The 12,046-nt window shown below is 42.0% G+C and overlaps 1 pseudogene; it reads left to right on the forward strand.

The window, feature by feature from the left end:
- Positions 1-310: 310 nt before the first annotated feature.
- Positions 311-10,024, forward strand: LOC116443118 (annotated as a pseudogene).
- Positions 10,025-12,046: the final 2,022 nt, after the last annotated feature.

Below are 12,046 nucleotides of genomic sequence, written 5' to 3' on the forward strand. Positions count from 1 at the left end.
TGTTTCCAGGGTGATAATAACCTTCTCAGTCAATTAGACAGCAGATTATTAAGAGCATTTCTTGTATTACTCTTTCCAATGCTGAGTTTGCATGGTAGAAGTAAAAGCATTTAGTTTTTCCCTCTGCTGAAGGTGCTCCTTACTTTGGCTTTGTGTCCACTTGCCCTGTGTGCTCAGGAAGCCCTGCAGGGCTGTTTTTTTTTCTCCCTTCTGGACAGCAATATGGCCAGTGGCCCATGTACACAGAGGACAGTTGGGTGTTTTTAGCTGACACTTGCATTCACCTTGTGTTGTTAACCTTGCCCTCGACATGTGGCTGCAGTTGCCTGTCCCCATCGTGAGGGGAAGTGAGCATTTTCATGCCCAGGGAATCTGCCTCTCCATTTCTGCACATGGCTCCCAACGGGAATGTTAAAAAAAGCTCATGCCAGGTATTGCCTCCCCTGTGCTGGGCTGTCTTGGCTCTGTGGGTAAAAGGAATACCCAAACTACTGGCAGGGCAGTTTGATACAGGATTTCCCTACATGGGAGACCACAGGCCCTGGTGACAATGCTGATCTTCTTCCAGTGGGACACAGGGATGGGGAAACGCTGCCCCCAGGCAAGATGCAAGCTGGCCTTGGTAGGGACAGGACAGAGGCAGGGCCAGTGCATGCCACTCACTGCTCTATCAAAGGTGCTTCCTCAAGCTTTGTAAAACTGAGTCAGGCTCAAAGATCCCAGAGACCTTGAGTACCTAAACGGACAGTGATGCTCTTTGCTTGGGATTAATTAATACAAGCATGCACTGAAGTCCTTTGGAAGCCTTGTATTGTTCCTTGGACAAGTATTTTTTTCTTAAATGTCAGCATCAAGCTTTACAGTGTGGAATTCGGACATTTTTTCTAAACCTGGAAGTACGGAGGAATGAGACAAGCTCTCCCTGGGCTTCCATAGGAATTCAGGTACTGATACACCTTGATTTAGAAGGAGTAATGATGTGTGAGCACCACTGTTGTATTCACATCTCAGCAGCAATTCTCAGGCCTGAGCACACTTGGATTAAAAACCTATAATAAACCAACCCGATTTCACTGAAGATGATGATTTGAGTGATAAAGTAAAAATAACTTTTCACATTAACCCCACCAGAATTCAATCTCCTATTTTAATTTTGTTTTGATTTCTCCACTCTTAAAGGGGCACAACCTCATCTGCTGTAAGATGGTTTATCATCATTGACTTGGAGTAGCTGAAAAGCAGGCATGAAATATTCATGTTTGCTTTGTTCACCCTTGGAATTTTCCTTTTAGACCAGCGTTAGTCCATTAGTTCCCAGCAGCCAGCAGCTGCTGTAAGGACTGTCAGTAGCAGTTCCTCAAAATATCCCGTGTGTGCTCCTTGCAGTGAGGCAGCAGGTCCTGTGACAGCTGACGAGAGCTAGATAGAAAGGCACTACAGGGGCACAGCCACTGAGAGAGGCTCATTAGGTTTGTTCAAAGTCTCCATCTATACATGAGGCTTACTGAGGTTTACATGACCCCTGGCTTAAAATAATTGCAATAATCCCTTAGACTGACAACACTGAATTGTTGTCTTTTCTGCGACATTAACATTTAGCTCTACTCAATGCTCAGCTGGTGGGAATGAAAAAATCAACATTTTTTGTTGCTGTTTTAGTGTTACAGTTATCCTGTAGGAGTAGGAAGAGAGGAATGTCACCCGTATCTGCTGGCGCTGGGTGCAAGCTGTGATCACTCCACTGCGCGTGTGGGTGCTTGTTCTGCTCAGTTTGGGGGCCGATCTTACCCTACTTCAAATACACAGTAACTCTGCTGGAGCCCCAGGAAGGGTGGTGGGAGGACAGTCAGCTCCTTTCTGCTCCACAGGGCTAACCTCCTGTTTAATTTCTTTGAGAAGAACATGCTCAGAACATTAAGGAGCACTGGTTTAGTTTTCAGTTAGGGTTTGCCATATAATTGCATCAGGAAAGTGGGCAGAGAGGAAAGCTGCTCCTCAAAAGAACCAATTCAGCACATTTTAAAATGCTATGAGGAGTGAGAGAGGCAGAGGGAGAACGCAGGCATTTCTGATGCTTTCAAACAGGCTCCTACATTTTTTCTAATGCAGCCTGAAGTCAGGTGGCTGGCTATGCTGGACTGTGGTCCTCTATGCCACTGTGCTGATTCTACAGTGTAAGCATGCAAAATATAGTTCCTAGTGTAAAGGCTACTATCTTTGGAAAAGACAGGTTCTAGGAAACCTTTGGGCTTAAAACAGGTGGAAAACTGTGGTAGTGACCACTGAGAACCTTGTATGGCTGGACATGGGCCAAAGAGGCTTTGTGATAATTTCAGTGTATGCCAAAAAATGACCTAGTCACTGGCATCAAGAACATGAGGAAAGTACAAGCTAAGCATAAGGACCGCTTTTATGGATGTTTCAGTGGGCCATTAAATCAATCCATCAAACCATCTGTGTTTTGCTAGGACTAAGCATGAGTCTAATCTCCCAGGCTGGACCACTGTCAGGTGTATTTGTCTACAGATGAGAGACATTTATGCAGCACGAAGTGGGGGACATTTTTAGATTCAGAAGTCCAGCTACCTAGTAGGCCACCAGAATGCATGTATTCTCATGTAAATTATAAGAAAAGTTCACTTAGGTGGCAAAAGGAGCTGAGATGATAGAGGCCAGATGATTGTCCTGATGAGCCCAACACACAGCTTCAACTTGTCTGCTAGAATGTGATCTCCTGTGTCCCAAAGTCCCACAGAAGTCATAATTAGTTAAATTTTACTACAAAATTGACTTCCAGTAATTCAGCATTTTAAATTTTGATTCATTATTAAACTCATTCCTTATAGTACTAGGGAAATAGCTCTATTGCATCAGATTCATACTTTAATTTGTAGCATTTTGAGGAGGACCTGCCCTAATTTTGAAATGTCCCTCAGCAGTTAATGCTGCTCAGGTTTTCTAGCACCTTCATCAGGATCAGTGAAGGACTGTACTGAAAGAGGTTGAAACTTGGCTATAATCAGCCATCAGTGTTACTGGGTCAGGTAGATAATTGTGAGATGAGGTCCATTTTTATTATCCATTATCCATTTTTATCATTATTATTTTTTGTCCATTTTTATTATCTGTAATACTGTATTTTCAGTCTCCTGCATTTATTAACATAACAGATGTACTCTGCAGAATCTCAGTGAGGCAAATCACTAAAGGTTGCCTTCAACTAAAATGCCTCCATCCATATGAGGAAAGGAAGCGACAGCAGAAGCATCCTGCCATACTCTCCCTCCCTGCGGCTGCTACAAGCTCTGTGGCTCTCAAGGTCATCTCCTTTGTCACCAGCCCCCAAGTATATTGCCACCAAATCCAAGTCCAGCACAGAAAGCAAGATTCACTGCTGACTGCGTGACTTCAACTGGAAAAAAAACCTCTTTCCATCATCTGTCTTCTGAGTGCATCAGTTTTAGCTTTGCTGATAAAAAGTCAACAAAAGGATTATTTTGTAAAAGTCCAGGGATTTTATTGGATCTTTCTGGGTGTGAAAATTCTTCTTTCAAAAAACATGCATGTCTTTGATAAGAGTATTTTGCAACTGGCTTGCCTGTTGAGACAGCCTGGTTTAAGCTCATCAAGGTTGTGCTCTGTCAATGCCATATTGTTGTAGAAAGAAGAAAATATCATTGTCTTTCTCCATAATTTGTAATTTTTCTAATCCCTTGATACGAATACTGTAACATCACTGCAGTAGGTTTTCTTTCACGAGATCGATGACAAAGCTTGAAAATGCATTCCCATGTTCTAGATTAATTGGGGGAGAGAGATACAGGGTTTATATCTACTCATGAATGCTTAGTAATTTTCTTATCATTTAGCCAGCTATTTTTTTCAGCAGTATCTTTTGTTATGGTTCAAGTACTTCTCTCTATGTCTCTTCATATCAGAACTGCCTTTTTAAAGCTGATTTTGATTAGTCTTAGCTAGATCTGTTTGCTGCCTAGTAAAGACATACAGTTTCTACTTTCTCTCTATTGGAGATTGCTGTCCACTCTGCATTTTCACTGTCAGAGAAACCAAGATGGGCTGCCTCTGTGTTGCCCTTGCCAAAGGAAAATCTAGTTAGCAGAAACGATATTCTGGGTTTTGTCAACTATGACAGACAGAAGTGAAAGAAATACCTAGCAAAAAGAGGAGGATAATTTTTTAGCAATCCTGCACAACTGGAAGAAAATTTGAAAAGTCTGGGGAAAGGGAAAAGTATTGAGCAGAGCTTGGGCACATCCTTTCTGCATGCTGCAAACAACTGACTTAAGAGACTGCTCTCAGATGGAGCATGTATGTGTTTGTGTGGTGGCTAAATGCATCAAATGGAATAAAATTAGAAGTCAGAAGTCAGTGATTTGCCATCACACTGAATAAAAAAGAACAACTGTTTCCTCCTGAACAATAGAGCATCTACAAATACATTTCTGTGCTAAGTTCCCCAGCAAAAGTTTGTATCAGGGGGAAGGGTGGTCTGCCACTGCCTTGAAGCCTTCAATAACCTATAATGATATTATTGTGGTTGTTGGGTTGTTGCTACTGCTGCTACTGATTTTTATCATTGTTATTTTCTTCAGTTTGCTGATACTTTTCCATGTGCCAGCTCAGAGGACTTTGGGGCAGAAAATCAGTATATTCAGCATGAAGCAAAGCTTGGGCTAATTACACCCCAGTCCTGCCTGAGGGGAGATGTGTGGACCCACAGTGTGGGAGAGCTGAGCCTCCCCACTTCCCACCGGTAGGCAGATCCCAGGATGAGCAGCCTCTGGTGAGCCCCATGGGTTTTGCTGTGATGCCAAGAGGTGGCCTAGGGCATGGGTGCCTGCTGGTGCACACCACTGGTGTGCTCGTGCCAAGTGACAGAGGTCCTGCATGGGAAGTGCTCCCTGAAATCGGATGTAAATCACTTGGGGATGTGCCCAGCAGTGACACCTCCCTGGACCAGCCTGTACAGGCGTGGAAGCAGAGAGGCAGCATGGTAATACAGCTCTCACGGGGGAAACTCAACTTGCTGCAGTTCAGAACCACAATATGAAAAACAAACATTTGTAGGGATTTGCTGCCCTCCGGCAGGATTTTGATACAGCTCTGATTTTCTGTGAACTGCAAGAGCAGAGCTCAGCAACAGTACTCCAGCACAGCAAGGTCTGCATTTTCCATCTGTTTTTTGCCAAAGCTGCTGGTCAGCAGTGCTGCAGCCTCCCTGGAACCTGGAAAGCCAGAAGTGCATGTTGATCCCAAGCATGGGCTTGCGTAAGGAGCAGGGCTGCTGGGCTGGCAGGTGCTTTTCTGCATCTCTCTGGGGCTATGGGGCAGCCTGACTCTCTAAAGGTGGTCCTTTTTTGATTGTCTCCTCAAAAGAGCGAGCTAACCATCTTCCAGCTTTGGCTGCACAGCCTTTTCATGAGAAAATTCAGTTTGGCCTGCCTCTAATGCTGACAAGCTCTGAGTGGCTTTGCCGAGTTTGATTTCTAGGAAATGCTGAGAGATACTCAGCAAACCAGGATAACTTTCTTTAACACCACTTTCTAAAAGGCTCTTTAATGCTGGCATGGCACTTGTGGATGTGTAGGTACTGAGTTTGAAAACCTGGGCTTGCTCTGTATTTTGAGTGTCATGGGGTGAGATTCTCTGACAAACATGGAGTTCTGCAGTGTCTGCCCCGTACTGCACTGGTTCTGTGTATGGCCTGCCTGGTCAGAAGGAGGAACAGGCACACCTTGCATGCTTTAAAGCAATCTGGTGCCACAGACTGTCAGAAGACTCTATCCTAAAAGTATCAAAAGCTTATTAAAAATACCTAGGTTGGTTACCTTGGATGTTGATGGTTTTGATGAAATTAAGTTATGCTAGGTCTACCCTAAAATAACAGAAAAATGGGGGATTGGGGAGGCCCGTTAAAGTACCTCATGAGCTTGTTGTTCCTCACTGTTTTTGTGTTTTGAGAGAAAGGAAGGATAGCATGGCTACACTATTCCCAGCAGTATATATGTAACAGCCTGGGTGTCCATATCACACCCATGATCCTCAGCTCCAGCAGGTCACAAGCCCAGGGGAGATAGATAGGCAGGCAAGAATTGAGAAAGAACAGAACAACACAACTCAAATACAAATCCATGATGGTTGATTGCATAGGTGTGTGGGATTTTCCCAGGGTTTTGAAAGCAGGGAAGATCTTCGAGTTGGAAAATGATACAACTCTCTCTCTCTTACACATAAATATGTAGGTTTTGCTGTAGGGACCTTGTGACTAATGATGTTGCTTGTAGCAGTGGCACAGGCCTTAGCTTCAAAGTCCACATTGCACACTGCAGTGCTGTGCAGAGATATCAGACATGGTCTGGAAGGCACTAGCTGCACGTGATAGTGTAGCTAGGGTAATAAATAGCTCAGAACAAGCGTTCATCTATCTGCTTTATTGCTATCAAGGGTTTGAACTTGGATCCCTTTACTGTACTGCACAATGACAATGAAATACGTGTGCTTGTTTAGAGCTATTTGGAATATCTCTGTCTGGCATTGCACTAGACAGGTCAGGGATGCTCATGAGACAGTGAAGATGGTGATAAAAGCAAGGTTTGATTTTAGAGTTACTTTTGTTGTTACTGAGAAAGCTTGAATAATAAGGAAACCGTGTCTCCATCAGGCTTTCCACTGCAACAGCCACAGCCACTAAAATATCCTGGGGCCCACTGAAGTGATGGCAACACCCTTGGTGAATTGATGAGAAAAGTAACTGTGTTATGCCGACTTCCAGACTTACACCAATTTACTTTGGCCGGGAATTTCCCCCCTTTGTGTCATTTAGATTGTGCTCACCTTGTTTCTTCAGTGTTAGCATGGTAGATGCCTCAGAACTGACTGATGCCAGTTCATATATTTATATGTGGAATAAATACTAATACCTCTTCTGTTATGTTCTACAGACACGCTGGGAGATCTGCCCAATGTCGTCTCTTAAGTCATGAAAGTACTTCCTGGAAATGGAACACAGTTATGCATTGCTCACCTTTCAGCCCTTGGCATGGCTGCACATAGCACTCACCTGGACTTCTCTTGCTCTGAAATCAGCCCAACCCCCAGTTTGGGAGAGTAAACCTTCCCAGACTCTTGGAATGCCTGACAGAACTGTGCTTCCTGAGGCATGATGTACTGAACCTGAAAATGTTCTATAAGATTTGAAGCCCCTAGCCAAAGCAAGAGGGCAGGCACATCACAGGAAAGCCGTGTCAATGGTGGCATACCCTAACACTTCAGTTTTCAAACTGATCCAGAAAAAAAAGGCATGAACTATTACATCCCAGCTGAGGTCTTCACTGGGGTTTCTGTCACAGACTGGGCACACTGGAGGCCTCAGTGGGCCTGCAACTGTGGTGCAAAAGATGTCTACAGGAGAAAGTCCAGGAAACTCATAACTGAAATGGAAGGGAATATTTCAGCAAATGATGTTGAATGTTACCAGCTTCCTTTGAAGAAAGTACAAGAACTTTTATGAAGGAAACAGTTGCATTAGGAATGAAAAGCAAACCAAAGGGCCTGTGGGAATGCTACTTATTCCCTGACTGTCATAATTGCAGTTTCTGTGATTAGAACTACACTGGATCCTGCCCAAAGAGTGGAGTTTTGAGGGACAATGAATTTTCCTGGCTCTGGAATAGCTTTGCAGCCCTATATCTTTCCATTGATATTTAGAACCCCCTTGGAAACAGACAAAAACATTCTGTACTTTTCTCAGATTAGGTTGAATGAATCCATAGGGATTTCTTCCACGACATCACAAAATTATGCTTTGCCTGTATTTATGCATACCTGACTAGGCTATAGAGAGCAGCCTTTTTTTAGTTCTCTCTATTGGAAGTTTTTGCTGGAATAATACAGGCTGCATTTATCCTTTAACCATTCTTGCAGATGGTGCATCAGGATGGAAAACCTACTTGGGCCAGCTCTGCTGGTTCATGCTAATTATCCACATTCTTTAAAGAGCACAATGTTCTGAAGAAAAAATACAGCCTTGAATACATTTTTTTTTCCTTTTTTTCTTTAATTCCTAACTAGGCTGTACTCAAACATGCATTTGAATGGATTAAAAGGATTTCAGAAATCTGATGTAGTACATAGGAGGCTGTTAACACATAAATCCTCCCTGATGTACTTTTTTCTGCTCAGGTATGCAATCACTAATCCCCAAATACCTTGCCCTTCTTTTAGAAGGAAAACTGAGACAGAGATGTTAGCAGCTTGTTCTGTGTACATAAGAATAGGAAATTGGAAACAGCAGTCTTTCTGCATGCCTCCACTTCAAAACCATTTAATTTAGTCCCATAATACCTACATTGGGCCAGGCCAATGGTGCCCCAGAACAGAGGAGTCCTGCTCACATCAGCTGAACACATACAAACACAACATAAAAGTGTTTTTGAGATAAGTCCATTACTCTAGGCTTTTCTTTATGTGATTCTGGACATCCTCCCAGAACCTGGATGAGGGCAGTAGACTTCCTGTGAAAAAGCAGCATAACTTGTCTGTCACTGCCCTGGTTCTGTTCTCACCTGTAGACAGTGACTGCACTACCAGCAGGCACCACTTTCTCTGTTTTGGAGTTTAGCAAGTGATCTGTATTTTCTTTTTGAGGCTATGTTCGAAATTTCAGCCCAGGAACTGAATCTGAAGTTGGCATCCTGTCTGAGAAGGGGATTAGCTCCCTCTTCTATTAGATCTCATTACTCCCTTATCACTGTCATTACTCGCCCACTATACTTCCCAGCAAGGGGCTTCACTTCTCTTGGTCTTGAAGACATTAAAGGAGATGGAGACACCTGCTTTGGTGGTTTTACCCAGCTTGCTCTTCCTTAGCTTTGCAAGGAGAGGATATACAGGCATCAATAAGGGCTGCATCCTCCTTGCCATTTTATGTACGGTTCCTGCCTCTTTTCCCCTTCAGGAAACATATCCCGGTGAAGTTTATTTCACATCAAGTCATTTCTTGATGTGATGTGGCCTTCAAACTCCCCTAAATCAGTGATGGTGTCTAGGAAGTCAGTTGCATGTCAATAGCCTTTCAACTTCTGAGCTTGTGGTACAGTAATTCACTTGTTGCTGATCCTTAGTCATGGTTCAAATCAAGGATAAATATCCAAGCACCAAATACCTCCTCCTTACAGCCTGCTATATGAGCAGGACAGTGAAAGACATCTCTCTGGAACAAAACTAGGAATAATATAAACTTGAAATAATATTGGAACTGAAATCCTTAAGATTTTTGCCAAGTGTTGCTTTTTCTCTTTCATTTAAGATTGTGCAATGCTGGTATTTCCCTCCTAAAGTGTGGGCCTATTTATGGCTGGTTTTTCTAGGTTTTTATAAGAATCTGAATCAGCTCCTAGGGAAAGCAGCAAGAACAATGCATGCCTTTGGAATCACAGCTTTCAAATTGGAGAGGGACTGGAAAACAGCTGATTGACAGCAAAATGGCTCTCTCCTTTCCCTTCTCAACAAAAAAGTGAGCTGAGGCAATGTTTTTGGGAATTCTCGTGTAAAAAATCCCACTTTAATGAAAGGATTTAAGTTGCTTCTAGTAATTGATGAGTTATCAAATATGATTAAATTTTTGCATCAAAGTGGATTGAAATGCTTTTTTCCCCCCGGTTTATTCACTTCCTTATTACCAGCATCTCAGGCAGTACCTATGTTTGCAACTTCTGTTTAATACTCGTTGTAGTCTAGTCAGCAAACCTTTAGCCAGAATAAGATATGGTTCATAGAGACCAGAACGGAACCCTAGTCTGAGGGACAACCACATAACATACCACTGGATTACCTTAGAAAGGCTGTGAAATGCTGAATTAACCTGACAGTGATGTCTTTACTCTTTTCACTGTAGCAAGATCTCTTTAACGCTATTGGAAAGAGTGCCCTGGGAGCTACAGATATTGCTATTTGGTGAGATATGAATTTAACTTCTTTAGAGGCAAACCTGAGCCTGACTTAAATGCAGTGTGAAAGATCCTTATTTTATCCTGTTAATAGATATTATCTGTATCTGACTGCACCAGTCCTGAGTACTTGGTACCATCGGAGCTGACTGCTTATCCAGCATTTGCTGTCCTCTAGTCAGGACAACATGGAACGTGGTCAGTCCTTCCTGGCCTAACAAGCCTCTTGTGAGGCTCATAGGCAACCAGTAGTAGGAAGCCAATGGCTAATAGTAGGCATTTTGGAAGACAGTTCCTCAGTAGTTATCATCCAGGTCAAATTCCCTTCCAGCTGGATAAAACACTAGGAAATTATCTAGAGTCTGATTAGCACACCAGACAAGATCTACTGGTCGTGCTCAGCAATTTGTCACAGGTTATGAGAACTGTCCTTGTGTGTGGGCAAGAAAAATAAAGCAGGCTGTTAAGATCAGATGGAGAGGTTTTGTATTATATCTCAGACCTAGCCATGTTAAAATCAAAGATTGATTTTTGAGGCTCTGCCATGTCCTGGAGTTTTCAGAAAGCCACATATCAAACTTTGTCATAAGAAAAGACTTTTTACTTAGGGCTGTGTGAAATGGGTGTTCTGGGCTGTTTTTCTCCTGGCAGATAGTACAGAAAACCCAGCCAGCCTGAGAACGAATGGCTGAAAATAAGTGTTCAGTTGTCCTCAGCAAATTCAATTACTTCAGCCATTTTTTTAAACATTTGGATGTGGTTTCCGTCAGAATCAATATGAATAGAAGGGTGAACTTCCTTCAACCCCAGTCAAGTGACAAAGGCAACCTTCTGGAGCATTTCCATCAGCTCCAGACACCTAAAGTCTTGCCACACAGCCACGCTGACATCATGTGCTTTTCTAGCATATATCATGGCTTCTTGAAAGATCTACACACTGGTGTTTCCTGGGGAGTGCAAGTTGCTGAAATCATTTGCACCTCAGTAGGATTATATTTTCTGTATAAAAATTCTTATTAATCCTTTAAATTAGTCAAATTTAATTTATCCTGAATGGATTAATTAATGTCATACTGGATAGGCCATCCTCCCAGAAAATGAAAGATGAAGGGATATTCCTGGTTTGTTTTCCATTTGAGTGAATTAAAGTTCGCGTTTTCCTCTTTCACAATCTGTGTGATAAAGGTGTTCATGCCTTGAGCCCTCCATAAGAAACAGAGGAATGAAACAGTCAGGACCTGAGGAAGAAAAAGTATTAGTACATTAGTATATTTATTGAAAGATGTGTATATTCTAGTCCAAAACAAAGTGTCTGTCTGTGTTTTTTTTAGAGCCATGACTATTTAAAATAAAATTAATAAGTAGTGCTAGGAGCAGGAGTATTATATATAGATGTCTTTGTATTAGAGTATGTGTAGCGGGATGAAAAATAGACAAATAGCTATAGGAAAAACAGGGATCAGTGGGACCTATGCTGAGTTCCCTGCTTTTTTTTACGTTTGATCCAGGCAAACATTTGCAACATAACATCCAACTCCCACCTGCTCCTATTATTCCTTTTTGTCTCAGAACCTTAAAGATCCCATCAGGCATAGACCTTTGTGAATTTGCACCTCTTAGCAGCTTTTCCTTCTTTAAACATATGTTATTATCCTCATATATCCTCATTGAGTTATTGCTGTAATAACTATGTTAGAAAAGCAATTGTGCATTAAAGAAACATTATGTTAATAGAGCTGTTTAAGGCAAATGAGAAGAACTTTCACTTTTTTTAACAGAATTCCAGTGTAGAAAGAAATATTTTAGATTCCATTTAAATTAGGAGAGACTGTAAGCCACAGCCAATCAATAAGAAATAATCAACTTTACAATGATCCTTCTTTAAAAAAAAAAAAATACAAACTACATTCAGGCGATTTATTTTCAAAAGTAAATTAAGGAAATCTACCAAAATTTTTCTTAAGTATGTTTTTATAGTGAAGAAAACTAGAGGTATTTTTGAAAGATCAGAGTGCTGATTGTGGTGGATTTTTCAAGGGAAGGGTGTGAAAATGATTGACATCTTACTTGTTCTGTAG

This window comes from Corvus moneduloides, chromosome 4 (genome assembly GCF_009650955.1).
Source record: "Corvus moneduloides isolate bCorMon1 chromosome 4, bCorMon1.pri, whole genome shotgun sequence".
Lineage (NCBI taxonomy): Eukaryota > Metazoa > Chordata > Aves > Passeriformes > Corvidae > Corvus > Corvus moneduloides.